Source organism: Schistocerca nitens, chromosome 3 (genome assembly GCF_023898315.1).
Source record: "Schistocerca nitens isolate TAMUIC-IGC-003100 chromosome 3, iqSchNite1.1, whole genome shotgun sequence".
NCBI classification, from domain to species: domain Eukaryota; kingdom Metazoa; phylum Arthropoda; class Insecta; order Orthoptera; family Acrididae; genus Schistocerca; species Schistocerca nitens.
Window position 1 is genome coordinate 480,481,425 of NC_064616.1, and position 27,289 is coordinate 480,508,713.

Sequence of the window (27,289 nt, forward strand, 5' to 3'; positions counted from 1 at the left end):
TCGGAAGTTGTTACGAATTCAGATATTGTATGATCTTGATCACTTCGCCCTTGTATAGTTCGCAACAGTTCTTCTCTGAGTTTTTCGAATTGATTATTCGTTTTTGCTTCTATTCTCACGATGCCAGTATCGTACCTCTTGAGAATCGCTTTTGTGATACGTTTTTGCAGCACACTACCTTCAACTATTTGTCATGCTGTGCCCGCTGCTTGGCGTCGAATTGCATTAACCTGTTTGGTTATCTTTGCAATTTCACCGTGAGTATCATCACGTAATGTTTTGATATAGGTCTGTGTGTCGTCACGAAATGTTTTTACGTCCACTTGGACCTTGTCGATATCTGTTTTTAACTGCGTGTGACCTATTATTAAATTTTCGATCACATCTCGGGATTCTTTTGCCTCTTCCTCAATGTGACATAATTTTTCTTTTACCTCTATGTTTATTTTTTTAATTTCACGGTATCTGTTGTTTTATCTCTCTGTTGTGCATCGTTATGGTGCACGTTAATTGCTGGAGAATTTCCCACAATTAAGGGGCCCTACTGCCTCTTCTTCCAACGCCCTTAGTTCTGCATTTACATTCTCGTATCTGTCCGCAACTGTGTGCAGTGAAGCATGCGGTGATACATTTCGACTTGTATTGCCTGTGTTGGTTATGAGGGAGGTCTTATTACATGTACTATGGGTTTTACAAATTCAAGACGTTTCCCATCTTTTTGCACCTTTGCAATATATTGGTCGCCGCTTACGGCGCCTTGTTGCTCGGTATTTACGTCCTGCTGCACCTCTTGATCTATTTCATTCAGCATCTTGTCATCTGTTTCTCTGTCCTGAGATTTCCGTACGTTATCTTGCTAGGTGTCAATCTCAATTCGGTCAAGGTCTCAATCAGCCACTGCTTCTCTCTGATTCCCGTCTTCGCAATTTTGACTTACGCGCCCTGCTTCGCGTAATCATGCAAACATACGACCTTACTCGCTTCATAAACTTACTACCTTCACCCTTGACACAATAACAAGTCTGAACGACCATCACTTACCAGTTGCGACAGAACCAGCCACCTGTAAGCTTGCAAGAAAAACTTAAAGCTAACAATAGCGTTACAAGTATACTATGGGGATACTGTGAACGTCTCTCAGTGCATATCGCGTCTCAGTCTCCTTACTGACTTGTCAGTAGCTACTAATATTTACAACTGATGTATGCAACACAAAAATTTATTACGAAAATTTTTAAGAGGACTTTTTTTTTGTCCTAGTAATTACATATGGTTGACCACATTACCATAGTATTTTACCAACACGGCAGCGTCGCCATTATCTAACACATGTGTGACTAGTTCTGATCTATCTTCCTACCACAGTTGCGCAAGGATGCTCTGTGAGTGTTTTAGGAATTTGGTGTTGAACCTACGGCCTGCAAGGTGGGAAGACACCATCTTACATATGCAGAGTTCAGAAGAGAGCAGCAGTATGAACAGTGAAGTAACCAGACAATGATCTCAATGTTGATTCCACTACACTCCCGTAAAGAAAACGTTCTTGCTAACAGAAATTAGTGTACGGATTCAGGCGTAACTATAATTTAGAAAAAAAATTAAAATCTTAGATTTTCGTTTTTAAGGTTTACTTTTACTCTAAGTATGACTTCATGACATAGCAATGTTAGCAAAATTACGTACAGGATGGTAAAATATTGATACTGGGTGTTCACAACTGTGAAGCCAAATTCCTAACTATTATAAGGTTTTTTAATGGTAAGATGGTTGATGACCATATCTGGGTGTCGATAAAAATACAAACAAATTAAATACAGTTGGGGGCAGAGACATTAATTACGCTAAAACGCACAACAAAAATACCCAAAAATTGAATGGAGGTCGGCCAAGAGCAATCGAAATGAAGCACACAATTAAAACAATTCATAACTCTATAGTGTCTGATCCGTCCTTTTCGTCAGGTCGGACATCTCACGTTTCTTCTTCAATTAGGCCCGACAGTCGTGAATATGTTTAACTACAGGTCATGGTTGAATGTAGAAAAAAAAAAAAAATAGGAGAGACCGAGACGACCGCAGTTCTTAAGTGTAAATGGAGTGTCATGCTGGCATGGCGCGGGTGCACTTGTGTTTACCTTGCGTATACGGTGGCAGTGGCAGCTGTCGGCGCGAGCTGTGAACCTGAGAATCAATTCTAAATCTCTCTCGACTGTTAAACACCAGTCGGATACATTTCCTACGTCTTTGGTGAAGCCGAGACTACAGTTATTCCCTAGCTAAGTTAAATGGCATGGTACACGCTATTTGGCTGGAAAAGCACGTACGTCGTTGCCCTCAAATCACTCGCAAGCTTTAACTGTCGGTGTGATTCTCTGTACTAGGAGACTAGGCAGTTAAACTCCTTACGAGTTAAGACGAGCCTGTCAACAAGTGTTCACATGACGATTCTTGCAATCATCTCTGTGTGGCACGAGTCACCTTGCTCAAACCCTCGACTATTTCTGCAAGAGAAGAGCCAATTACTCTGTCCGCAAATTGAATATATCAAAGCTGGTGGTTACGCGTTTTTTTCTGGCAAAATCAGAGCATTCGCACTTTGTTATAACTACACCCACTAGAGATTTTGTAGCCTATCACAGGTGTCATTTCTTTCGTAGGACATAGTTTAACTTTTGCTATGTAATACTGAGGTAAACAGCTTCTTCTCTCATGCGAGTTTTTAAAGCAAGTGGCTACAATGAGTCACCTATGTTTTGAGTTGGGGTTCTATGGACATTTTATCTGGCATCTCCCACCATGTTCCTGTAAAAATTCTTTCCGAGGGGTCAATGTTAAAAGCAGGTACAAGGGGCGGCTTTTGATGACGTCCTACACAGTGGTGGCAGGTGTCTCATTGTGTCCGCTAGATGCCCTATGGCGGAAGGTGTCGGCCTACATGGGAAAGGCATTGCCATCGTAAAATTCTCTTTCCCTCTGAACTGTGTCTTGTAGCTCGGGTCGGGAAAATTACGTGCATGCAATTACTAGTGTGGGTGTTAGTGGTTTATATTCACGAAATGCTGGCTTATTTATTACATCTGTAATTTACTAACATTAGTCCAGTTTCATGTAACTATGTCATGTGACATATTGAGTTACCCGGAATTGTTTCAGGAATTCAATGTACGGTGTATTATTTGTTTGACATCTTACGAAGTAGGTTAAAGGAGTTACAAGGAGCCCTCTGTCAGATAATTAATTGTGAATTGCAGAGAAATAATATAGATGTGACAAATTTGGATAAGGAATACCAGATGATACATTGTGTGTGCCCTGCTGATCTGTCGCCGTTTTGATGTACCCCATGTCAAATTTGCAACAACGGAAAAATCAGAAGAAAAGGCTTTGAGAGCCGTTAGACATTTTACAATGAACCAAATTCGCTGTCCCTAATAGTTTACAAGTTAGGGTTTTTTGAAATGATATCTGGACTATTCCATGCCAGTGAGACATGTCGATAAAAATGTCATCTTTATGCGAAATTATTTTCAGTGTTTTCCTCACAGAAACAAGCCATTTGTACAAATGAAACACAAAAATGCTTCAATGTAGATTTGATGAAACAGTGTTATCCAGATGAGAGGACACTCTGCAAAAGGTATGTGGGGCATAACTAGTTATTTACAGATGTATATAACGTGAAAATAATAAAAAAATACATATCTTTGTATATAGTGAAGTTCCAGTAGTAGAAAAGTTTGCATCTGCATGGAAGAGAATGATTAGCAAGTCAACACATTTGAATTGCTGGGTGACCGATTTACAGATGATGCTAGATCAAGCCAGCAGACCAAATGCAAAATAGTTCAACCTGAAACAGCATCCAACAAGAAGGAGTTCCTAGCATCGAAAAATATTAGTTTAAGCACTAGGAAACAGTATGGAAAAACTTTTGTTTGGTGTGTTGCCCCATATGGCTCGAAGACTACGACAGTAAAGGTATCGGAACGGAAAAAACGACGGGGTTTTGAGGCATGGAGTTGAAAAAGAGCCCTAAAGATTTCAGGAGCAGAAAGAAGAACATGATAGGAGAAAACAGATCGTTGAGAACGACTCTCAAGGAATGGAGACACCGATGGGTTGTGCACCTGTCACTCGATGATTAACCCGCTACCAGACACTTAAATGCGATTTGCAGAGTATCCAGGTAGCTGTACATGTAGATGTAGAAGTTCATGGAAGAAAAACTTCTGGGAAGAATGCACAAGGAAGACTAAGAATTCATTCATAAGGATGACCAAGACTTTATTTCATCAGTCGTATAAAACAAGATCTGAAATTGGCAACACTCTCTGAAGACTTGCGGAAGATAAGAAAAAAAGGAGAATGAGAATTGCTGCCGACTTGTCCACGAAATGAGAACAAAAGAAGAACAAGAAGATGAAAAAGGCAAATGTAGAATGGCGTGAGTACATGATGGCTACCGGACAGTGCTATTGGTACGATGCTCTAACCAAATTCATAATTGACTTATCAGTACACTAGGCAAAATGAAGTCTAAGAATAGCTAGTGACAACTGACTTACGGCCCAAACCGTATTTGTCTGGCACATAGAGCACCAGAATAAACATAACGTCATAACTTAATACTTCCACATCCAGTTGTTTACATTCGAAAGATTCTGAAACGCTAGGACAAAATCTATTTCAGCTGAGAGTGAGGTTATGTTGTCTGTTGTTATCTGAGAAACAGTGAATAGAAAGTTAGCTACAGAACAGGGTGTGTCTATTTCCAAATATGGCCTTACTTCCAGTGATGTTTGGGATTTGTTCGTACAACGTTTTTCAAACATCGAGCCTCCCTCTCGGCAAGCCATTCGGGAATTAAATTTAAGATTTGAAGAGACTGGTTTGGTAGCAGAGCTTTTGTTGTTCACTTGGGCGGAAGTCTGTTACTACAGGAGAACCTTAATGCTGTCGCGCAATGTTTTGTGGAGTAGCCGATTAAATCGAAGAAAAGCGTCCAACGAGTATGGAACAGCAAGAACAAGCCTAAGAAGGCTTCAGAAAAAGCTGAAATTGAGAGCGTATGGGGCTATTTTACTTCGAGACCTAAATAAAGTCGATCCGGATGGTTGTATAGAGCTGTACACAACCCGACAAGAAGCCGGTCCAAAGTTTTACAAAAGCATGCTTCGTAGCGACGAAGCAACGTGACTATGTCTACTAGGATTCTACGAATCCCCATGTGCCGTTGGAAACAGAGTTAAACTCTCCTGGCGTGAGTGTATGGGCAGGGATTTTCAGGGGTGCGCTAAACGGGCCTTATTCTTTTTTAACGGTACCGTCATTTCTGTAAATCACCTTGTGTATGCTTGAAAAATTACTGTTAGTACTCGAAAATAGTATACTTTATGAACATTTGCACCCGTTAAGGAAAAGATGACATGACAACAAGATGAAGCACACCTGCAATATGTAGTTATTATGAGAGACGTTCTAAATGAAAACTTTTATGATCGGATTGGCAGACGGGATACTATTGAACTTCCTCCGCGATCTCCAGTCTTATAGTCTGGGGTATACTAAAAAAATGAGATTTATTCCGCTAAGATTCGTGATCTTGAGTATTTGGAGGAACAAATCCTATCAGAGTTTGAAAATCCACGGTCCAGGAATACTTGCGACAAAATTTATACTAGTAAATCAGTGCCGAAAAGATGCAACGTTTTCTGACTTTGAGCATCTTTCGTAGGTTCATTCATTCGTTTCTACATGTATTTCTGAGTTGATAATAAATTTCTAATTTTTGTTTAGTGTTATTGTATGAAACGACTTTTTGACAACTCACTTATGACCCACACTGAGAAAGTTGCGAGGAACGATGTCAATGAAGTGATTTAAACGTACACCCCACTTAAGGAACACACTGAGACAAACTAATCTTTCTGCACAGTGACAAATTTCGGTTCGTAGCTTCACTGGCACATTCAGCAAATAGACCTCACCACACTCCAACAGAATCTGCAAGTAAAAAGTATGGCATATGTAACTGTAAAGCACTTCATGATGGCAGCACGCAGCCAAACCCCTTATCGTGCTACTAAATATTGGGAAAAGTGATTGAAGTAGAAAAATTATTTTATTGATTTCGTACTGTTGAAGGGAGGTTGAGGGTTGTTTGGGGGAGGAGACCAGACAGCGAGGTCATCGGTCACATCGGATTAGGGAAGGACGGGGAAGGAAGTCGGCCATGCCCTTTCAAAGGAACCATCCCAGCATTTGCCTGGAGTGATTTAGGGAAATCACGGAAAACCTATGTTTGAGACATGGCAAGAAGACGTTTAGAGGCAATTTGTTTCCATGTCACAGCGAATACAGGAGTGCATTCGTGCCTGTGGGGGTCACCTCTCATACTGATGGTGTACTAGAATTCCGAATGAAAATCTCTACAAAGTTTGACAAAATGTCGAACTGGTAATACATTCCATTCCTGGCAGTGCAGAATAGGGAATCTGTGGGTCCATCTCCACGCAAAGACTTTGTCTGTTCTACCCAATCTACTTTCAGCGGTAATACACGATCACCGATGCTTTTTAATTCTAGAAAATATGGAAAAAAGAAGGAATACTAGGATCTAATTACCCGTCGACGACCAAGATATTATTAGAGCCGGAGCGCTAGTCCGGTTTGGTGAAGAATGATAATTGAAATCAGCCTGGCTTTTGTAAGTGGAGCCTCTCGGCATTTGCCTTAAGAGAATTAAGAGTCATGAAGGAAAACCTAATTCTGAATAGTCGGACCGGGATTTGAAGAACGGTCCTTCCGATTACCAGTCCAGTGTGTAACCACTGAATAGCGCCACCTCGCTCGCTAAGAAATAAGAAATGCACAGATGACGGTACTTAGGGAAGGTGGGTGGTTGTCATCAGAAAGGAATGTGGATGCCTATAGCTGATGACTGCAGGACATGGAGAAGTCTAGCAAAGTAATTTATCCAGCAATAGAGAACTTGGATTAAGTCAAAATGTCAAACGAGAAAAAATGGTGTAGAACAGAGAGTACTCAAGCGCCAGGGAAGATAATGACTATGTCGGTGAAGAATACTCAGTAGTGTAGAACACTCAGTATAATGTCGCTTATTGAAACTGAACTACACTTATCGAACAATCACTATATACACACAAAGAAAACAAATAACATGTAGACTACTATTCATCAAGAGTGTCGGTGAGGTCCGTCAGAGCTGGTCCTAGCTCGGCGAGGAACTGGATATACTGCTGCTGCACTGGCCTTATAAAGCCGGCGCAGGTCGGTGAAGTACTCCAACTTTCCCTGTGTCTGTGAGGCGACCTCTGCAGAAAAAGGTTCGCATTAGTCTCTAGCAAGTTCTGTTTATTTTGAAGAATAGTTTTCCTCTTGGTTGCGCCTGCAAGTTCTTGTATATGTTATATGGTACACAGGGGTGTCTTGAGTGTAGTCTGCTTGGCAGGGGCCGTCTGTGGCAGACGTAACAGTAGGGATGTCAGAAAGTACGTTATTCATATAGTCCCACGCTAATACCATTGCGCAACAAGTCTGGCGCATTGTCATAAGAGTGTACATGTTGTGGCCTCCTGCAGAGGCAGATGTGCTGTGGTACGGATAACAGGTGCATTACAGAGTGAATGGCAAGGCAGCTGGAATCGTATTCCTAAGGACAAGTGTGTGGGACAGTACGATTGTTGTGGGCAAACTTTGAAAGCGCACATAGACTATGGAAGTGGATGGACAAAATGTTATGTCGCGTCCAGTCATACTGAAATTGAGTGCATACCGAGAGCCCGCGTAAAGGTTTACTGTTTTCCTAACTGAGCAAGAGCAGGGTCAGCATTATGTCAGCAAAGAAGTCGGCTGTGCGCGAGTGTTATATTTGCTGCTTGGTAATGTTTGCACCGGAATGTCGGGAGCACTGTTATCCTTGGTCAGTTCGTCCGAGTGCTGTACTGTGTGTGCCAGTTGATACTTCTCTTATCTGCCTAGTAAGTCAAAAACGGATTGTGACGTTTTTGTGGAGCATATGAAAAGTGAAAGAGGCCATTAAGTCTATCGCTGTTGGGAGAAATAAATTTCAGAAACGTAGAGAAACACAACGTGGAGTAGCGTGGAGGTGCACAGTAGAAACACCTAAGTCACGAACTTCACACACTCATAATGTGGGTTTACATACGAAATTTGGGCTTAAAAAACGACCAATGCTTGTGAGACAATTCACAGGGCTTTAGGCCTTTCATTTTCAGAGGGTACAAAGAAAATGACTTAGTAGTGTAACGAAATTAAAGCATAATATGTTGTGCTACCTAGTTCTGTCACGAACTGAGCCTTAGGTGAAGAAAACTGTTCTTAGAGATCTACTTTGCGTAATTTTAATTGCGAATTTCAGCTCAAAAGGAAATAAAGTAAGGGTACTGAGAAAAGTTCTTCACAAAAGAGAAAGAAATTGCATTTGAAACTACACGAAATTCTTTGAGTCTTTACAACGGGAGAGCGCTAGGCATGGAGCTTATCATTTTGTAGACGACGAATTGTAACGTCAGCAGCGGCTCGGTGATGCTGGTGGCTTAATTAACATAACTCCATCAGACATTAAATTTCAATGGATTTATCATTTTGCTCGGAATATGTTTCTCCTGGAAGACGCTAATATGATCTTCCGTATCATTCCTTCGATCACAGGCCGATTAGACGTAGTTGTTTCTGTATAAATCCAAGTTCGTATGTTAACCATTGCAATTTTCTTTACACACAATTTTCTGCTTCTGACGTCGTGTATACAGTTTTAAAACAGTATACAACACACTTTTACACGTCGATAGCGAAGTTACAAATGGTTCAAATGCCTCTGAGCACTATGGGACTTAACATCTGAGGTCATCAGTCCCCTAGAACTAAGAACTACTTAAACCTAACTAATCTAAGCACATCACACACATCCATGCCCGAGGCAGGATTCGAACCTGCAACCGTAGCAGTCACGCGGTTCCGGACTGAAGCTCCTAGAACCTCACGGCCACCACAGCTGGCCCGAACTTACAGTCCGTCCGCTTTTAGCAATCAAGATCGCGAATTCACAGTTATGGCGAAAACAGTACCACGCGTCATAAACAGTTTAAAAGTCTCTACGGCGACAGTTAATGTTTTAGGGCAACTATGTTACGTGCAAAACAGTTCGATTCTAACCGTGACAATCAGAGTCCATTCGCATAAGCATTGTGACTGCTGTTTCTAGTACCCAACGAAACTCACAGTGCCCACAGTGTAATATTTTGTAACATAACGTCCATGTTGAAATGTAGTTTATGCCGTGATCAAAAACATAAGAAATTGTCCATAAATTTTCAACTGCTTCTGTGTAGCACAATTACACAACATACGCGCACATGCCATGATACCGCACACCCACTGAATGTCACTATGTGGATGCCAACTATCGATATCACTCTCGCATCACAGTTAATACAATAGTGCTGCATATTACATTTTGTTTCACACAACACATTTCAAAAAACCATCACAATGAAGACCAAACCTACGTTGACACTTTTGCATACTCAGTTAAAAGAGTTTCATCAAGTAATATTAATAATGCAAACAGCAACAATATTTCATACTGTAGAACAAAACAACAAGTATTCTTAACCAGCAAAGATATGTGTACAGAGTAAATCAAGCTGAAGAAGAGTAAGAAGAAAAAGAAAAAAAGTATCTCTCATAATTAACAATATCTTCACAAGAGCACGTCCACATTGGTTGATGGTATAGTTCATCCTCATACAACCAGCTACATTAAAATGAATGAAACAGTCAGTTCCACAGGCAAGTGTACGGCGTTATCTGTATGAAATAAAAGACACTATTATAAATGTATGTTCACATGAAAATACGTATTATTAGTAATTGCACAATTACCTAATAGTTAATCCAATCACTGCCATTATCGATTATGGCTTGGCATGTTTTTGGCAAAGCTTTTCACGAGATTTTCTGCATATTCTCTCAGTAGCGATCTCCACATCGTCCTGATTTTGTATGACAGATGCTTCAAAATCTGTATTGTCTCTCCTTTAAGCTTCATCTTAATATACGACCAAACAATTCCGATCGGATTTGCATCCGGAGACATTGCAGGCCAATCCATCGTGTTCACCTCACTGTTTTGTTTACACGCTGTATAGAGACGGCTGCGAAGTTTCTGGTCATTATCCTCTTGAAGCAATCAGTTAGCCTCGTTCAAACCAAATAGCTTCTTAACGGACCTCAGAAGGCATCTTGAAAAATACTGCAAATTTTTTCAGCATTTAAATTGGCTGTAAATAAGTGCAAATTGCTAAAACATTCAACTCTCACACTGTTTATGTGTGAACTATGCAAAAGCGCATTCATTACAGATTTGTGACTACTACCAGAGATGTCGCTGCGGACATTACATTTAAAATTATGGCGTACACTTTCCTTTGGAACTGACTGTACAGATAGGTCTCATTTGTCTAACAATAAACTTGAAAAACATGTTCAGTATATATAGGAACTTATTTTAAGATGCAGAAATGGAAGTACAACACGTCTGAATTTTTTTTAAAAGCGTTCCTTTTATTATTGCCCTGAAGAGCCAAAGAAACTGGTACACCTGACTAATATCGTGTAGGTCCCCCGCGAGCACGCTAAAGTGCCGCAACACGACGTGGCATGGACTCGCCTAACGTCCGAAGTAGTGCTGGAGCGAATTGACATCATGAATCCTGCAAGGCTGTCCATAAATCCGTAAGAGTATGAGGGAGTGGAGATCTCTTCTGAACAGCACGTTGCAGTTCATCCCAGATATGCTCAATTATGTTCTTGTCTTGAGAGTTTGGTGGCCAGCGGAAGTGTTTAAGCTCAGAAGAGTGCTCCCGGAGCCACCCTATAGCAATTCTGGACGTGTGGGATGTAGTATTGTCCTGCTGGAATTTGCCCAAGTTCATCGGAACACACAATGGACATGAAAGGATGCAGGTGAACAGACAGGATGCTTACGTACGTGTCATCTGTCAGAGTAGTATATAGACGTATCAGGGGTTCCATACCACTCCAACTGCACACGCCCCACACCATTACAGAGCCTCCATCATCTTGAAAAGTCCCCTGCTGACATGCAGGGTCCATGGATTCACGAGGTTGTCTCCATACCCGTACACGTCCATCCACTAGATACGATCTGAAACGAGACTCGTCCGACCAGGCAACATGTTTCCAGTCATCGACAGTCCAATGCTGGATTGACGGGCCCAGGTGAGTCCTAAAGCTTGTGTCGTGCAGTCATCAGGGGTAAACGATCGTGCCTTCGGCTTCGAAAGCCCATATCGATGATGTTTCCTTGAATGGATCCCACGCTGACACTTGTTGATGGTCCAGCACTGAAATCTGGAGCAATTTGCGGAAGGGTTGCACTTTTATCACGTTGTACGATTCTCTTCAGTCGTCGCTGTTTCCGTTGTTGCAGGATCTTTTTCCGGCCGCAGCGATGTCGAAGATTTGACGTTTTACCGGATTCCCGATGTTCACGGTACACTCGTGAAATGGTCGTACGGGAAAATCCCCACTTCATCGCTGCCTCGGAGATGCTGTGTACCATCGCTAGCGCGCCGACCATAACACCACGTTCAACCTCACTTAAATCTGGATAACTTGCGATTGTAGCAGCAATAAACGACGTAACAACTGCACCAGACCATTGTTGTCTTACATAGGCGTTGCCGACCGCAGCACCGTCTTCTGCCTGTTTACATATCTCTATATTTCACTTCGCATGCTTATACCAGTTTCTTTGGCGCTTCAGTGTATAAGAAATGAAAATATTTTGAGTATTTTGTCAGCCTTTTTTAGCCATAACTGTGACTGGTCTAACTTAGCAGTCATAGAGAGTCTTAATTCTGAAAATGGGAAGGAAAATGCTGTAGTGCCATCTTAAGTTGTGTTTTCTTCTATAGGCAGTGAACTGACATCCACACTCAGTTGAAGTCTTTCGAAAAGTGGCAGCTCGCGCAGTTAACTAGTTCAAGAACAGGTAAAATTTAGAATTCGCGGGTAGTGTGTCAATGAGTTGCCCAACACCACTCAGACGTGGGAGATGCCGAAGTGCAATAAAGTGCATATCTTTCACCATGGGACCTTCATCTTTTTGGCAAGCTGAAAGAACATCTGCGGGAAGAGAGATTTTCCAGCGATGATGGTGTTGAGGCAGCGAGATTTTTAAATCACTTTAAACTGTGCAATAAACGCCAGTAGTAAGGAGATGGGGGACAGGTGCAATTTCGATATCAAATTGATATGCAGATTAGTTAAGTTGATCAATTTATCACCCCTGCCCCCGACCAGCCCCGCCCCCGACCATGCCTACCCCACCCCCGACCACACTCAACCCCCACCCCCAGATGACCCCACATGTTTTTCTCAGCCTAAATGTGGGCCCAAGCGCACTCCCTCCTCTCCACCCTCACCCTCCCCAACCTATAGTATTGGCGGGAATTTCGAATTTTGGTGGGAATTTCTTTGTCCCAGGGCTGTGCTGATGTCTCCCCCCCCCACCCCCCTCCTCCACTTGGGAACTGGTGGGAAATTAAAATTGACAGTACCCTTTCTCGAACTCGAACCCTGGTCCTCCTGGACGGAAAGCCGAAGTGGGCCCACCTAACACAATTATACCACCAGAGGCACTTGGAATTGATGGGAAATTAAAAATCGCTGTGCTCTTTCTGGGACTCATATCCTGATTCTACTGGAAGGAAAGTCTAAGTGCACCCCCTAACACATGGAAACTGTCCAGATGCAGGAGAGGAAGGTTAGGTTAGTGTACTTTATTTATTTTGGTCGGGAAACTGAAGCAAAAATCGGTCACAATTACGTAATGAATCATAGACATCAGGCCTAATTACAGAACTATATGCATAGCGCTAAACAAAAATGGCCTAAAATCGCAATACAACTCGAAAACTGACGATACCATACAACTGGTGTTATCTTGCCAGGAATGAATTTCGCAATACCACTCGAAACTAGTGACACACACTCTCAAATTTCACCCACAAGCTGGTGGGAAAAAGTCAAGGGTGTAAGGTACTACCTTTATTCCTTTAGCCGGAAATACGTTCAACTGATGAGATGCTGGTGTTGGACAGAGAGGAATTAAAAAAGTGTATTACCTGTAATCATACAGCTGAGGACAGTATCGCTGTTTGACATCAGAGTTCACTACAGACACCTGCTCAAAAACCACCCTGCAGCTCAGGTAACTGAGGCCAATACATGATACCACAACTGATGGAGAAAATGCGTCACAGTTCTAATTATACTTCAAAATAGTCGTGAAAAAACCAGCACTCGTAATGAACGGGTCATAATGCAACAAATTTACTGAGGAAATTCGTTGTCCCAAAACACAGTATAGGGGGCGGTAATTGAACGTGCGTTCGCGTCGAGAAGCGTCCATAAACTGCCGAAAATCGAGACCCTCCCCTCCCCGTAGGTGATGGAGGAAGGAAGGACACAGGCTTTTTCAAATGGCCAGCTGCTCCACCAACTGCCTCGTAGTTTTTCTGCAGCCAGCAGCCATCCCCTCATGGTCGCTGGCCACACTCGGCCTTCCACCATCTGGCTGCCTTGAGACGACACTCCTACGCCAACACAGTAGCGTGTATAGTCTACTAAACAATAGGGGATAAAAGGACGGCCGCATGAAGTGCAACTTGTTCATCTAAAATATAGCGACAGATCCCCTACACTTCGCCTCTATGGTCAGAGCGCAATTGTATGTCTGGCGACCACCACAGTAGACACGCCCCCATTCATCTCCAATAGCCCGCCGTTCTGCGATGGAGAACAATTATATTTAACGTCAACACAACTCTATCTTGCAATCTGTTAAACATGTTTCTCGGAAAGACTGGACCCCATTGGAACGGCAATGAAATTCCAGCGAATGCTCCAGATGGCTTTTTTAAAAGCCGGCTGCTTCCAAAACAGGAAGCCTTCCGCCTAAAGCGACCGCAGCTTCACACTGCAGTGTCTTCAGCACAGTATGCTCTAGTGTGCTCTGGACAGCACGCTGCTGGGTGGTCAGCGTTATCGACGCCGACAAAAGCTACACATACACTAGAGAACGACACCGGCATCGCTCAGAACAAAACCATGATAAATGAGGGCTATCGTGTCCGTGGATTGTTTGTCTAAAGGTACAGCCGCGACCTCTTAGGAAACTCGGCACCGCGCTGTTCCGAGCACTGTGCTGTAACATATGTATTTAACATCAAAACAACACCTATAATAAAACAACTATTAAAAATGAAAACACAATTGCGACGATAATAAATGTCCTCTTTCCACGAAAATAGGTACAGTCCATTTTCTTTTAGTTTTATGAGCAAAATTGGTATAGTTTTTACGTTCAACTGCAGGATACAATTCGCATATCATTATTTTACAACATCCAGTGAAGTGCACTGTCGCCGATCACAGATAATCGTGTGTCTATTACAAACATTTCAGACATGTGAAATAACATTAGAGAATACAATCTTTCCCGCCATTAGCTCACATGTTGGAAAAAAGCACAATCATTTTACGTTCGACAGCAACAAACTATAATTGAAGAGGACGTAGCTGTTTTGTACACTATGGCAGGTCTCGTTTTACCATTGCGGTGCTATATCATACAGGCATTTACGAAACAAATCGTGAGTGTCTTGTAATAGATCCTCCTGTAAGATTTTACCACACGTCTCTTCCATTACATCGAAACCAGTTACCATCTGCATGATTACATTTGACATTTTTGGTGCATAACTCACCTCTACTGACATTTTTGCAATGTTTCTGTCATACAGCATCAGATTCTTGCGTTCTAGTTCTGTAAGAAATTTGATCATCACAACCTGTTTCACTCAGTCTATTCACATGTCGGAAGAAAAACCACTATCATTTCTGAAGTGATGTCATCATCGCATGGATTGAAGCGACATAAAATCGATAAAATTACGAAAAATGACGGAAAATACGTATAAATTGAGGGAAAATACGCCGAAATGCACTGAAATTGAGAGAATACTTGCATGTCTTCTGATTGGTGCAGAAAAATTCTTGTAAATGGGAATGAGTATATGACAGCAAGAGGAATACGAGAAAACGTTGAGATGGAAGCACCGGGACCCGGGCAAACAGTCTTTTATTTTTTCGTTGAGGCAACATTCTACTGTATGTCTATTGAGGTAATAGTGCTACACACAAGTTGACTGCTGTCTTTGATGCTTTCCTGGAAAAAAGAGAATCATCTGCCTCTAAACTTACTTGCATCTGCGTTAAAGGATGACAGAGAGTGGATGGAGTGATCGGTTGAGATGGAGTTGTAACGAGGTAGGATTTAATGGTAGATTGATGATGCATTCTAGAGAGAGAGGGGGACATGTTGTTGCAGGTAATTTGACCATTTTTTCCCGTTGTTCTGTCGGGATGCATCGGTTGTGTGACATAACCTACATTCGACTTGCATACAACTGCGTGTTCAGTGTGTGATTTAGAGCAATGTCTACCTGCGATCGTTAACAGCAAACCTCTCAGTCATCAGAGATCTTCCATCCTGTTTCGACACATTCCTCTAGACGAACGAAGATTTAAGCGACGTACTCCATTCGTCTGCCGCATCTTGGGCATAAAATTGAGTCTTCGGTTTCATGACTATGGAGATTCTATGATAGCGACGGGTGTTTGTGATGTACTACAATCCCTTTGTATACATGTGCTTGACAGATGTCCTGTTAACGGAGTTAGTGGCGGCATGATGTGTAATTTCACGTGTTAAACACTGCTGCTATGCGTTTGTCTCTTTCTTTGTAAGAGGCATTGTCCGTTACTATCATTTTATATAGGACTCATGCGACCATAGTATAATTTCTGAACCATGATCGGATATGAACAGTGGGGGCTATACACCTCTGGAAAGCTATATTGTACATGTATCACAAGAAATCGATGTTTTAAGGAAGTAGTTTTTCATTTTACAGTTTGTCACCATAGTTTGTCGTAGAAAAACCTGCAAGGAGAATGTATGAAATGCGGCGGAAATACATTTCTTACATTGGGATAGTAGCAATGTAGCATTCCATATGAATAATAGGTTGGAAACCCCAACGATCTAACATTATAATGGGTTGGAAATGCAGAACCTCGTAGCCTTAGAAGTGCATGTGTTTATGTTCTGTCTTACCAATACCATCTTGGTAATGACCCCAGACACTAGAACAATACTTTATAATTGATAGCGCAGTTGATTTATGTAAAATGCAGCAAACCCCTTCCGTCTGGATCTCCATCCAATTCCTGTTCTTAACCATCTGTTATATCATCACAACAGTTTCATATCAACTATACGCCGATAACCTCCTCGACATTCGCGCATCTGGAGACATCTTGTGCTCTTGGATGGGTGCAGGACAGCAGTTACAGCCTCAGTTCGCAGTGTTCCTCCACAAAACGTGGGATGTGGCGGTCTACTTCTGGTCAGCTGCAGATTAAATTGGTGCCATTGCTGCAGGGAACGTTGGTCAAAGACAATGCGAGGAGATCTTTCAGTCTCTAACTTTATCCTAATAATGCGAGAATGCCCTGCGACTCCCATCCACATAGAGAAAGATCGTAAATTACGCACTATCATCGAATTGCTAGAGACATGTAGGTCGCCGTCTGGTATACTTTGGTGTATATGTTTGAGAATTAACAATGAATGAACATACTGTACAGTCATCTATTTACATTACAATGGTACTCATAGAGTAGTGGAGGGGCTGCTTACCGATGATGCAGAAACTGGGAAGCACGGTGCCACATCATTAGTCAGTGTTGAAATTACTGTAAATTTGCTAAAATTGTTCGCACTATCAACAGTGATGCTTACTATTACTGTACATTGACGGTGTCGTTTTCATCCCATCCGTCCACTGGTATGCTGTTGATTACCACATAATGATTGACTGATACCGCTTGTTTGAGATGGAGAAAAGGTCTTTGTGGAGGGGGAAACACCTTCCGGGGATGACTAACACCAAAACAGTGATCATGTAAATGGCAGCAATATGAGGAATCGGTCAAATGGAACACAGCGCCATCAGATATCCTGTCACTGTGAGTGATGAGTTTAAACGTAGAGGTCATCAATCACCTTCTTACAGCAATTTTGAAACGCTCCACAATGCCTCAAAACTCTCCCAGTTTCCTTATGTTGTGACTGTCTTTTATTCCAATCGCTCAGTGTGTGTGTGTGTGTGTGTGCGTGCGTGTGTGTGTGTGTTGTGGGAGCAGCAACAACAACATGACCTACACAGTGTGATATCCAATTTTCTGTGAGACCTGACGCAGACCTCGAAGTTGTGACAGAAAAAACAAAATGTATGGCAAGTGTACAAAGCGTCTTACAGCAGAAAAAGCGGTGTATCAAACAACAAAACAGGGACCCTCTCTTGCGACTGATAATCTGTAGGAGATGGTCCACATGCGATGGTCTGTGGAAGCGACGTCGATCAATGGCCACCTGTTCCAATGGATCAATACCTGTATATTTAATAGGCTCGCCACATATGCTAGATGCTGGCATGCAGATGGTATTTGTTCTAGATAAAACAGAAGAGAGAGATGGGGTAAAAATCTGTTAGATGAAATTAGCTGAGCTTTTACAGTTCTTAATTTTTCTCTGTTGAATGGTAGAGAATAACGGTGATAGAATGATTGGGTGATAGACGTGAATGGAGACTGAGGGACACAGATCTGCTTTGGACTGAAGTACCTGTATGATGTTGAGTCTTCCTAATTTTCCCCTTAAGAAACTGTCTTTGATACTATCTCGTGTTGCAGGAGCAGGATTCGTTTGGCGCTGACCTTACACACCGTACACAGTTGTCAGAGCTACGACAACATGTTCACATTTCCACAAAATGCTCAAAGCACGCTCCTATAGCATTAACTCAGCTCACTCTGTTTCTACACAGGTTGCAGAATGTGGTAGATATAGCTGTCTCTGACGTCTGCTCAGTTCCGACTTAAATTGGGACGGTCACATGTGCTAAACTGCAGGGATGGCGGGGCAGAGTCTGAGGAGTATTTACAAGATGCATAGGGACTATCTAAAACCACGTTGGAATTTTACTGTGACGGATAGGTTCGAAAAAGGTGACTCGTTTCGAGATATGAGAGTGCCACGAAAATGATTCACTAGTGGCTGTAAACATTAAAAGACTTCTCCATAGGATCCAACGCAGGTATGTGGTTGAATGGAAAGACTTGATTCCAAATCGCAGACAGCATTTCTACCGGCAAGCGTGACACTAGAGTTGTGAAAAGTCAGCGTACATTTCTTACGACCTCAATCAGCACACCACCCACTGTATGTGATCATTCTCAATCAACCATCACCTACACTATGTGATCAAAAGTATCCTGAACCCTGGCTGAAAATGACTTATAAGTTCGTAGCGCCCTCCATCGGTAATGCTGGAATTCAATATGGTGTTGGCCCACCCTTAGCCTTGATGACTGCTTCCACTCTCGCAGGCATATGTTCAATCAGGTGCTGGAAGCTTTCTTGGGGAATGGCAGTCCATTCTTCAAGGAGTGCTGCACTGAGGAGAGCTATCGATGTCGGTCTGTGAGGCCTGGCACGAAGTCGGCGTTCCGAAACCTCACAAAGGTGTTCTGTAGGATTATGAACAGGTGCTCTATCGTGTTGAAAGAGGCAATCGTCATGTCAGAATTGATCTTCAACAGTGGGAAGCAAGAAGGTGCTTAAAACATCAATGTAGGTCTGTACTGTGATACTGCCACGAAAAACAACAAGGGGTGCGAGCCCCCTCCATGAAAAATACGGCCACACCATAACACCACAGCCTCCGAATTTTACTGTTGGCACTACACACGTTGGCAGATGACGTTCACCGGGCATTTGCTATACCCACACCCTGCCATCGGATCGCTACATTGTGTACAGTGATTCGTCACTTCACACAACGTTTTTCCACTGTTCAGTCGTCCAATGTTTACGCTCCTTACACTAAGCGAGACGTCGTTTGGCATTTACTGGCGTGATGTGTGGCTTATGGGCAGCCGCTCGACCATGAAATCCAAGTTTTCTCCATGTCCCGCCTAAGTGTCATTGTACTTGCAATGGATCCTGATGCAGTTTGGAATTCCTGTGTGATGGTCTGGATAGATGTCTGCTTATTACACATTAGAACTCTCTCCAACTGTGGGCGGTTATGTCACTCAACAGACGAGGTCGGCGTGTACGCTTTTGAGCTGTACGCGTCCCTTCACGTTTCCACTTCACTATCACATCGGAAACAGTGGACCTAGGGATGTTTAGGAGTGTGGAAATCTCGCGTACAGACGTATGACACAAGTGACACCCAATCATCTGATCACGTTCGCAGTCCATGAGTTCCACGGAATGCCCCATTCTGCTCTCTCACGATATCTAATGAGTACTGAGGTCGCTAATATGGAGTACCTGGCAGTAGGTGGGAGCACAATGTACCTAACATGAAAAACGTATGTTTGTGGTGGTGTGAGGATGCTTTTGATCACATAGTGTATAGCCCGGTGGATATATCGCAGAACCTCTGACATGGTATCGAGCCAGAATGCATAACAAATACTGGAGAAATATCTAGCGATGGCATGAGGTAGTTGCAAATACCGGCTTCATAAAGCTTTCCTTATCCAAATCACTATCTAAATTCGGTGATTTTTATACGAGCTTACACCGTAGGCGACGTGTAACAGCACTGTCGGTCTGTTAATACGCACTCCAGCGATCACCGTCTATATTCAATGTCGAAGTATTTGCGTGGGAAGAACACTTCATTTGGAGGTAATGCCATACCTCGATTAATACGGCTAACATGGATAAGGTTAGCGATACTTGTCAACACATTTAGAACCAAGACCGCATGTGGCAGTAACAGGGCCGTTGCGATCGTGTTTTTAACATCTGGCGGCTTGTAAGACGATTACGTCTGTCTTTTTAAGACACAGTGGTACCACGCGCAAGGAAAAAACTTATGAGACATGTCCACCCGTCGCTGATTTTCGCTCATTACTGTTTTGTATTACAGGCATTCAGCAATTGGTGAAATATTATACTTAGTAGTAGTAGGGGATGCATGACGGATTCGCCTTGAGCAGCAGACTTATAAAGTATGTAGGTGTTCCGACATGTGCAAAGAAAATGACTATCTCCTGTCGTAAGGGCAGGTATGGATTTGACGTGGAAAACTGCGATAGCCGTAAGGGGAATAAAATATATTTACACTGCTTATGAAGGAACAATACAGGAGCCCTCTCATGTGATTAATAGTTTGTTGGATGTGGTCTTCCTCCTGTACGGACGACAAAATTGTTTGATGATCATAAAGCACTTCGAGCATTGGCCTTCAGCTGCAACGGAGCGATACGATATATGTAAATGCTCAATGACAATACGCAGACGGTAATTGTTTTTCGATATACCGGGAGAGAGAGACGTGGTTCAGTCTTCTAGGAGGTACTATCACAGGGAAGCAGATAGATCTCTCAAAACTACACCGATTTTGCTCATAAAACTAACAGGTATCGGCTGTATCTGTTCTCCTGAACTCATGACTGCTTCTTTTATTACTATCGTCACGATTGCATGTTTGTAAAATAGATGTTATTTCATACTTCATAACCTGGTGATGTATTCATTGTTAATAACATCGAATAACAAGTTACTTCTGCTTATCTTCAGTGCAGTAATGTGATCAGCATAAATAGATGTTGGAAACTGATTTTCAGATTCATGATGCGTGGTTACAATACCTCAGGAATTATCATATGCACATTGGTATATTATACTCTTACAGATTTTATTGCAAGTGTGTTATTACTTCTTGAATGAAATTACGTTTAAGACATTTTGACTTATTCCACATCTACGGGGATCTTTTCACTTAGCAACTGTGGAAAGAACATTAGCTTATCTGTGTTTTTAAAACTCTGCCGTCTGCAAAACACAATGTATTTCTTTTTGATATTATGTTCTATGTTTGCACACGTATGTGTCATTTAGAGTGGGTTTTAGTTTTTTCCATAACACGTGGTTGCTTTCCTATTTTAGGTCTGGAAACTACAACATGCATTTTCTTGATTGCTCACCTGACACTACACCAAGACGGCGTAGTGAGACTTAAACGAAAGTTGGTAGGTGAGTTTCTACATCTGAAATATGATGTCTATTCAAATTTCATGCCAGTCGCATAAGAGTGGAGCTAGTGACGTCATTATGAGGTTGAAATCAGATTTGCTTTAAATACACGCTGCAATGGACGTGAGAGTTAATTACCCTTAAGATTGTACTTGGTGAGTTGATGTTAGTCAAGGCTACCCTTATGGTAACAAAGATGGCATTGTCAACACCTCACTGAAATTTGTACGAGGTCTTGTAATAGGGCTCTGAGAAGCAGGAGGTTCCCTCTGCGATATTACAGGAAGACTGGACTGGAATGTAGTCACTGTACATGATTGCTGGTAGCGTTGGTAACGATACTGTATGGTTGCAAGAAGACCCGGCTCGAGGCGGCTCCGTGCCAATACCGAGAGGGAAGACAACCGAGCTCGGCGTATGGCTATGGCGCGCAACGTAAATGTATCTGCAGCGTCAATTTGAGTAGCAGTAGGCATCACAGTGACACAGCGAACTGTTACAAATCGGTTACTTCAAGAACAGCTCCGAGTGATACGCCCAGTAGCGTGCATTCCACCGACCCGAAACCACCGCCGCTTTTGACTTCAGTGGTGTCAAGCGAGAGCTCATTGGATGGCGGAGTGGCGGTCTGTTGTGTTTTCTGACGAAAACTGGTTCAGTCTCAGTGCCGGTGATGGGCGTGTATTATTTAGAGGGAGGCCACTTGAGGGTCTGAAACCAACTTGTCTGCATGCTGGACACACTGGACCTACACCTGGCGTTATGGTCTGCGTTGCGATTTTGTATGAGTCTTGTGGTTATCCCACGCACGCTCACTACAAATTTGTACGTCAGTCTGGTGATTCGATCTGTTGTGCTGGTATTCATGAACAGCGTTGCAGGGAACATTTTCCAACAAGATAACGCTCGCCCACATACCGCTGTTGTAACCCAACATGCTCTACAGAGTGTCGACATGCTGCATTGGCCTGTTAGGTCGGTAGATCTGTCTCCAATCAAACACATATGGGACATCATCGGAAGACAACTCAAAACAGAATTAACCTTCTGTGTACTGAGTGACCAAGTGCACAGGCATGGAGCTCCATCCCACAAACAGAGCCAGCCGGGGTGGCCGAGCGGTTCTAGGCGCTACAATCTGGAACCGCGCGACCGCTACGGTCGCAGGTTCGAATCCTGCCTCGGGCATGGATGTGTGTGATGTCCTTAGGTTAGTTAGGTTTAAGTAGTTCTAAGTTCTAGGGGACTGATGACCTCAGAAGTTAAGTCCTATAGTGCTCAGAGCCATTTAAACCATTTGAACCCACAAACAGACATCCGGCACCTGTACAGTCCAATGCATGCACGTTGGCATTCTTGCATTGTGGTGATTATACCGGTTGTTAGTGTTCCAGCATTTCACATTGGCTATGACTTAGCTTGTGCTTACATTAACCTATGTTCTTGCAATGTTAAACACTTAAATATGTTACCTATACAAATGTATCCCGAAATTTCATTACTCTACAGTAACTATTTTTTTGGTGTTGCGATTTTTTCCGTCAGTGTATATTAATTGTGAAGGTAGAATTGTGCAGGATGACTTGTTTTTATTCGCTTGTATAGCTTGACAGCATGTTATCTGAAAAAGTAGCCGGAAGAATTTAGCTACAGATTTATTACTCTGGACAATTTCCTGAGAGTAACAGCAACGTATGTTCTGTAATTACTTTTCGTTCATGTCGTTCAACTTCACTGTGTTTGCTTTACTTCTTGTAATTACATATGCTGTTTTCCCAGCTATTTTTTACTCCACTCTCACTTGATGTCACGTGACTGCACATACAGAAACGACATTCTGGAATAAAAGAGGGACACTGCTAAAAGCTTCTCCAATCTGAGCCTCTACCTTATTACTATCGATCGCTCAGTCGACGGAAAGTCATTTCCTTTTGTGCGTCGAGGAACTTGAAAGATGTGCTTTCATCTGTACTTTCAGGTTTGCTACAGTCTTGTCTTTTTAACTCTCGAAATAATCTTTGCAAAACTTTTAGCAACGAAATTCTGTTATCAACACTGATAGGTGATGCAGACTCATCGATTTCCCTCTTTGTGGAACTGTTGTGGTAGCATGTTTTCATCTTAGGTGAGTTCCACGCACTGCGAGGCAGTGTAGCGCGCGGTCAGGTAGGGCCATGAGGCCAAGACAACGTGAATTCGCATTTTGCTACCAAGGCGGGGCGGTTGGAGCAGTTCGGAAGTGGCGGCGGCTGTTTTGGCGATTTTTTGTGAGACCGTTTCAGTTACTTGCTGTGGTTCTTGATAGTCAATGTTTAAGGCATTTCAGTGATGTGATATTCGTATTCGCACAATTTCGCGTGCTGAATTGGTGAAGAATTGCGAACGTGATCTGATATTTACGCAGGAGGTGATACAGAGTCTGCCGGCCGGTGTGGCCGTGCGGTTCTAAGCGCTTCAGTTTGTAGCCGCGTGGCCGCTACGGTCGCAGGTTCGAATCCTGCCTCGGGCATGGATGTGTGTGATGTCCTTAGGTTAGTTAGGTTTAAGTAGTTCTAAGTTCTAGGGGACTGATGACCTCAGAAGTTAAGTCCCATAGTGCTCAGAACCATTTGAACCATTTGTGATACAGAGTCTCAGATGTAATTTGTTTTTCGTAGGTTGGGAGCTGGTTACGGGATCATGTCGTAGTTAATCAGTCTAGTAAAGAAAAAATGTTCAAATGTGTGTGAAATCTTATTGGACTTAACTGCTATGGTCATCAGTCCCTAAGCTTACACACTACGTAACCTAAATTATCCTAAGGACGAACACACACACCCATGCCCGAGGGAGGACTCGAACCTCCGCCGGGACTCAGTCTAGTCGATTATGCACTGAGTTTTAATATTATCTCCTGCACTTTATGTTATTCATTGCTGGAAGACGTGTACAGATAACTTGTATTTCTGTGTTTACTAGAAATTGGATTAATGATAACAGGTATTGTGATACCCACATGGTTTATGTTCTACTTTCGTCAATGTGCAGTTAATACAGAGTATCAGTTCAGTATTTATGCCATACATTTATGCTCTCCCAAGTATTTACTTAATTTTCCTCCACAATTCTGATTCATATTTTGTATGACAGCATACTGCATTCTCCCAGCGTTATCTAAGGCTTTACACTGATGTGACAAAAATCGTGGGATACTTCCTAATATTGTGTTGGACCTCCTTTTGTCCGGCGTAGTGCAGCAACTCGACGTGGCATAGACCCAACGAGTCTTTGGAAGTCCCTTGCAGAAATATCGAGCGACGCTGCCTCTATACCAGTCCATAATTGCGGAAGTGTTGCCGGTGCAGGGTTTTGTGCACCAACAAACCTCTCGATTATGTTCAATAAGTGTTAGATGGGATTCATGTCGGGAAATCTGGGTGGCCAAATCATTAGCTCGAACTGTCCAGAGTGTTCTTCAAACCAATCGGGAACAATTGTCGCCCGGTGACATGGCACATTGTTGTTTGGGAACATGAAGTCCATGAATGGCTGCAGATGGTCTCCAAGTAGCCGAAAATAACCATTTCCAGTCAATGTTCGGTTCAGTTGTACCACAGGACCCAGTCCATTCCATTTAAACACAGCCCGCGCCATTATGGAGCGACCACCAGCGTACACAGTGCCTTGGTCACTTGGTCCACGACTTCGTAGGGTCTGCGCCATACTCGAATCCTACCATCAGCTCTGACCAACTGAAATCGGGACTCATTTGACCAGGGCAGCGTTTTTCAGTCGTCGAGGATCCAACCAATATGGTCGGAAGCCCAATATATGCGCTGCAGTCTATGTCATGCTGTTAGCAAAGGCACTCGGATCAGTCGTATGCTGCCATTGCCCATTAACGCCAAATTTGGCTAGACGAGTCCCACACTGATTTCTGATGTTATTTCACAAAGTGTTGCCTGTCTGTTAACACTGACAATTCTACACAAATTCCGCTGCTCTCGGTCGTTGAGTGAAGTCCATCGGCCACTGCGTTGTCCATGGTGAGAGGTAATGCCTGAAATTTGGTATTCTCGGCACGCTCTTGACAATGTGGATCCCGTAATATTGAACTCCCTAACGATTTTCGAAATGGAAGATTCCTTCCGTCTAGCTCCAACTAACATTCTCTGTTCAAAGTCTGTTAATTCCCCTCGCGCAGCAATAATCACGTCGGAAACCTTTTCACATGAATCATCTGAGTAAAATGACAGCTTCACCCATGCACTGATCTTTTATACCTTGTGTACATGACACTGCCGCCATCTGTATATGTGAATATCGCTATCCCATGACTCTTGTCACATCAGTGCAGAATACATAATTCACAATCAGCTTACCAGTTACTTAACATCAAATGACCTTCTGCATGAATATCAGTCTACAACAAGCTATAGACAAACCAGAAGCTACTACGAAGTACTTTTTGGATTTCAGCAAAGCTTTCGAACTGACGACTTCGATATTCTACTTGATAAACTCAAAAGTACAAATTTTGCTTAGAGTGCTGTACAATGGTTCTACTTATATCTTACATACCGCGAACTATGCGTAATAGTCGGAACAAAGAGGTCAAAGTGGAATAATGCAGTATCAGGGTCGTACAAGGGTCAGTATTGGGCCCATTACTTTTCTCAAAATTTGTTAATGATTTGTCGACTAATATATCCCATTACAAATGCCCACCTTCAGTTATTCCTAAGTGCGAGTCCAGCTCAGCACACAGCCATCCAGGACATAAATACTCACTTACTTGCTTTTGAGAATGGGCACAGAACATAGGCTTGAAACTTAATCCTTCTAAAACACAAGAAAACGTAGTCGCTCACAAAAAACGTATTACTCCGAAGTTCAGAGAATCACGGAAATGACCTTTCCTTCTTCTGAAAAGAATTTGGAGACAGTTCTGAACGCACAGTTGCAGTCTGTAAGAAGAGGCCAACATCACTTCATTCACTACAGAAATATATAAAACGTTTTCCTCCAGAGCTTAAAAAGAAACTAGTAGGGTCACTAATACTCACCATCCTTGATTATGGCGATCCTGTTACCCAAGAACTTACCTATCAGAGCTCACATGAGCTGGAACTAACGATGAATGCTTGTGTGCAATACATTTTTGACTTACAAAATTTCGACCATATCACTCCTGCCCACGAACAATTATTATGGCTACGAGCCGATAAGCGTAGAGATTACCATATTCTTTGCTTTCTGTATCGTTTTCTCAGTCATTGCACTCTTTCCTATTTATCCTCAACCCCTACACTACAGCACGGCAGAAATACTCGTTCTCAACAAGGCATTATACAACACTACCAGATTCTCCAAAATCATTTTCTGTATCACGAACGCGACTTCCGAAAAAATTTCCAAAAAATATTAGAGAAATTAAAATGCATTCAAACTTCAAAAGACAACTAATGGGCAACCTTGTATCACAAAAGCTCTCCCTTCCACTGCTCACTCTCGTCAATATTCCTTCTCCCATCACTTTTTCCTCCCCTTGTCTACACATTTTTCTGTTAAAATTCTCTTATTTCCAAATAGCCACTGTCACTTTCATTTCAATCCTCTCATCTTTCATTATCCCTTCCAATTTTTTCTGATCCGAAACAAGGCTTCAAAAGTGCTAAAATAATCATTATCATTCTTAATGTCTCCATTTATTATTATTATTAGTGTTATTATTACTATTAATAATATTACTACTACCAATTATTATTTTTATTAATAATTCAAATTGTTATTATTGGGTTTGTTATATAATAAAAAATCAATATCCTTCTTAGTTTTTCCATTATTTTATCATTAGTATTAGTGTCATTATTATTGTTATTGCCAATTATTATTTTATTAATAATGCAAATTCATTGTTCCCGGTCAGGTGTAAGAGACGGCCTTAAGGCCCTAATCTGACCCAAGCAATAAACGTTGAGCGTACCTGTTATTATCATTCTCCTTTGTATAATGAATGATTATCCACGGCACCAGGAATGAAGCAGGTGAGTCA